The following is a 5,496-nucleotide window of genomic DNA, read 5'->3' on the forward strand; positions in this document are numbered from 1 at the left end:
TTTTTCAAGCCACTCCTCTGCGGCTACAACCACCTTTTCCACCATTGAAATACCCTATGGTCTTTGTGAAGTCTGCCTCCGCGTGGAAAATAACTTTTGGCTCTTCAGTACGTTTCAATAACACTGCTATCATCTCTAACATTACATCCTCACGTGTTCGGCCGGTACTCGATCCCGCGGCGTTTATGGCACTCTGGAACATCTCGAACGCGTCTGTCTGCCTCTCCATTTTAATAGGATTCTGAAACACAACAACTACAAAATGTTCACAATCACAATCGCCTCCCACGATCAAAGTTACACGCACTATTCAAAATCGACACACGATTTCAACACAGTACACCCGACACTAACCTCAACACGTGTCTCGTTTGACACAACAAGACTTTTCTGAAAGAGAAACTCGTTAATAAACCTGAAACCAAAAACGTTATTAAAACAACACAAACATTCACACTGTGGGGTTAATTCATTCGCACTTCTGAATTGTTAGATGCTTAATTTTAACATTCACTCAGTATTTATCACTTAGATCAAATACCTCAACTCAGGCTAACTGAAATTAAATTACAAGTTAATATAATACACACACATAATGATAACAGCCAATAATATTAGTCAGGATATATTTATTACCACTTAGATGTTTACGCCTCCGAGTCCAGTTAAGTAAGACCGAATATTTATTTAGTTATTTACATGACAATCAAAACAACATGGCGACTTATATGAAGTATGTACAAGATACAGCATAGACTTAATGTTGGTATCTATGCTGGCGCGAATATTCAAAGTTGCTAACATGCATTTGTAAAAAGTCTTGAAAGTAATACAGCAAATATAAATGAAAAATATTTTGTAGAATCTTTATTTTTCCATACGTCCTGACATATTATTGAATACTGACACCTATTTTGTCTCACAATCAGATGCCTCGAATAAGTCTGCCCTCTCAAAAAAAAAAATGAAAATTTATTACATATATATATATATATATATATATATGCATTTGTAAAAAGTCTTGAAAGTAATACAGCAAATATAAATGAAAAATATTTTGTAGAATCTTTATTTTTCCATACGTCCTGACATATTATTGAATACTGACACCTATTTTGTCTCACAATCAGATGCCTCGAATAAGTCTGCCCTCTCAAAAAAAAAAATGAAAATTTATTACATATATATATATATATATATATATATATATATATATGCATTTGTAAAAAGTCTTGAAAGTAATACAGCAAATATAAATGAAAAATATTTTGTAGAATCTTTATTTTTCCATACGTCCTGACATATTATTGAATACTGACACCTATTTTGTCTCACAATCAGATGCCTCGAATAAGTCTGCCCTCTCAAAAAAAAAATGAAAATTCATTACAATTACAATAATTAAAATGCACAAACTGACTACTTTAGTGTCACTTGCTATTGCCAACTATACTCCTATACTTATTTATAGTACATATTTTATAATTGTTCATGTCTAATCCAATTCATCAACTGATGATGAATTAGACATGAGATGGTGATGACATAGAATTATTTGTCAAAACGTATGGGAAAATTAAGTTTTTTTTAAATCATTCTTTTTTATTTAATGTATGCCCTCCAAGATTTTGTTCAAATATCTCAACATCAAACTTATCTATCACATATATCATATATATATATATATATATATATATATATATATATATATAATATATTGACACAGAAACATTAATACAATTTTAACAAAAATAACATCCTAAATTTTTGGACAAAACAATGATGCCTACTCCATAATTCCACGAATCAACTGTCACAAATTGCTTGTTAATTATATCACATATAAATGTATATATAAATATATACAGGGTCGGTCCTGGGGTACTCGGCGCCCGCATGCCATTTTTTTCTAGCACCCACCCCTTTAACAGTTCATTATTAAAATTATATAAAAATTTACGTTAATTTTTTCAAATATTTTTTAATAATTCTGGATTCGGTATAGAAAAAATTAGATATACTATATCCGCATAAAATACATTGATATTAAATCTATTTAGAAGATTGAGGCGATTCGCGGGTGCTCATAATCAAATTGTAGTGCCTTCTATCGTTGTCGCACTACCAAACTAATTTTAAATTTTTGTTTTCAATCCAAACTTTTTTCGACATCAAAAAATTTGAGTATGTTTATTATTGCTTGCAAAAATATTTTCAAATTTTCATTTATTTCTAACGCATGTGCAATATTAACATTTGGGTTTTGAAACATTTTACTAATTTATTTTGGGCGATTTTATGCGATTTATTCTATTGAGCCAATCGTAGAGAGCAAAGAAAACTCTAGCCCTCATTATTAAACAACACTGATACTTCATGTTTGATTATTTCAATTTAATTTTTCATTATTTAAAATATCCAAAACTGTACCATGAACTTATCCTAATTGATATCTTTAGGGCCGAATTGCATGTATTCTTTACATTCCCATCGTGTATCAGATTGTTGTCCTAAAGTTAAATTTTTAACGTATTTTAAACATATTGCCCTAGATTAGTAAAAAATGCAAATAAATTATATATTTCTTGGATGATATTTAAAAATCTATATTATAAATTTCATATTCGAATCTCGTGTTGACGCCCCCTAAGGCGTGCGCCCGCATTTTTCACATGCAACACATGCAAAGTAGGACAGACCCTTTATATATATTATATATATATATATATATATATATATATTCATTTCGCGGTGTTTTGTTTACTTAAAATTCATAACTTTCAAAATGTATTAAAATTTCAAAAATTTCGAGTATAAAATGTCATTTATATTACCTATAACCTAAGTTGGATGTATTACAGTATATTTGTTCCTGTTTGAATAGATCCGATTTAACATGGTAAGCAAATCAAATCTAAATCATATATTCGATGCATCTCAAAGTTTCCAGAAATATATAATATCACAATTTTTTTGTGGGTGTATGTTGAAACATATTTGATGTAATTAGTAGTCAATTCGCCGAATTTAAAATGGGAAAATATTTTTATATTTTTATTTATACATTTCGACACTTGATATGTATCATCATTCGTTCAATCAAGCCAGGAAGAAAGACCAGACACAAAATTAGAACATTTTTTTATAATTGAAACATTTTATTTGCAGTATATAACAAAATATAATTACAATTAAAAAAAACTATCAAAAGTAACATTGTAAATATTTTGACAAAACAATGATGCTTAATCTACCATTATGGAAAATAAACTCCGGTTGAGCATTGGTTTAAAATTGAAGTTATGCTTCGATGTTAATTGTAAATTACATTTTTTAATTATAACAAAATATTTTCTAATTATGTTTGGGCTTTTTAGATGTCACTTTTTGTGCGCATTATATTCCAATTAGATTATTCTTGAACTCTGAATATAAGTAAAATTGTTATAATTAAATTAATAGAAACTAGTGGAGCGCATGGCAACGTGCCTTAAGGCAAATTGCTAGAACTTCCCGTATCAAAAATTATTTTTTTATAAAAAGATTACAATTTTTGAAAAAAAAAATTACTTTGAAAAAATTAGATTTTTGAGAAACTATAAATTTTTGAAAAAAAATATTTTCTTGGAAAAAAGGGTTTTTGTAAAAAGAATGTTTTCTTTATTTTGAAATATTTTGGAAGTTCTGAACTTTTTTTTCAAAGCAATCGTACTGCGCGTAAGCACCGCGTCGCCGTTTAACGGGTAAAGATTGGTACGGAACCCATAGGAATGTAAACAAAATTTATACCTATTGTTCAAATCTCTAAAATATCTGATAATTTGAGGTGCATATGTCTAATGGTCACTTTTGACCGCCAAATAGCGTTTTTTACTTTTGTTACTAGATCTTGGAAACCGCTAGACGAAAATTTAATCGGTTGTTCATCTTGTCAATACAAGTAAAATGTTTTTTGAATTATTAAAATCGGACACTCCATTCTCTTAAAAACTGAGTTACCGTTTGTGGCACTTTTTGCCTCGTATCTTCGAAACGGCTATGCCAAAAACTTATCAGCACGTCTCCTTATCAACAGCAATCGAATGTTTTTTAAATAATTGAAATCGGTTGAACCGTGTTCCCGAATCGTCGACGAAAATTTGTATCCGCGCACACACACACATACATCCATTTATTTCTAAGGTGTGCTAAAATGTTCAGAAACCTTTGAAACGTAAAGATATATAGAAATTTTCATTCTCGATTTATTTGCGATTGCTATAATAACTTACCCTGCGGGAAGTTAATAAAAAAAGAGAAAATGATAGAAGTCAAAATAGGTCAAAATAAATAAATATATAACACAATACAAAAAAACTATTGCAAATTTCAAAATAACCTGCATGGATCTAAAAATCAAAATTATAAGTTTTTTTTCTGACTGGCGTCACTTTTCTCTATTTTTAACTTCCCGAAAGAGAAGTCTGTTTCCATAAAAAAATCGGATTCGCTAATTTTAGGTTCTCTCGACGTTTCAAGCCGTTCTGAATCGAACGAGACCAAATTTGGAAAAAGTACGTGTGTGTGTATGTGAACAGATTTTTTACCTTAAATCAACATCTTCTCATTAACGGCTGGACCGATTTCAAAAATTTAAATGCCATTCGATGTATCTCGATGAGGACTATCGTTTGTCAGTTTTGCGTGACGATCGGCCGAGCCGTTTCTTTGTACATCGAAGAAAAGTGAAAAATTTTGCGTCAACGTTTTAGCCTGCAATTTTGAATCGATTATAAAAATTCAAAAACCGTTCGAAAGATATTGGTTGGATTGTGCTGATTAGTTTTTGATAAAGATTCGCTGGCACAATTCCTTGTAATTATCTGTTGTAATTGTTTTTGGTCTTCCAGATCATACTAAAATATTACAGTCCTACGAAAAGTAGTTTAATTTTAAAAATTCATCGAAGTTTGAACAAATATTATAATCACTAATCAATGACAACAAAACTATAGATTTTTTTTACTATCGTATCATAAAGTGATTCGTTTCAGAAACTTTTTTGATATGTGAACTTTCTTAGTACCTTAATTTTATTATTCACTAAAGTAGACAATGCAAAATAATGTACCCCTTTTTAGCTTTCATCTATAAATTAAATGCATATTTGCTTAAGTTTTCTGTCATAAATTTCTATTATAATTTTTGATTTTTTAAACTTTTGCATATATGAATTCACTGTGCTTCTTGAACTCTTTATTTCACAATACTAATGTTACAAATCGTTTCGAGACTAAGATTTGTCTCATCTTCAGTGTAAAAATAAATAAATAATTTGAGGCTAACCGATTTTAAAAACACCATTTCTAGAAAAGCCGATTTTAAACTTCTAATAACTGGAGCTGGTGTTGTCTGCGAGCCATTCTTTCATCTCGGGTGCTCCCTCTGAAATTATCTCGCGCTGCTAACCATCTTTCAGAAATTGCTTTAAACACTTTTATAAAATTTGGAATGGAA

The sequence above is a fragment of the Ctenocephalides felis genome, unplaced genomic scaffold (genome assembly GCF_003426905.1).
Source record: "Ctenocephalides felis isolate EL2017-DRISC unplaced genomic scaffold, ASM342690v1 CF-g0.4_SCAFFOLD_01170, whole genome shotgun sequence".
Lineage (NCBI taxonomy): Eukaryota > Metazoa > Arthropoda > Insecta > Siphonaptera > Pulicidae > Ctenocephalides > Ctenocephalides felis.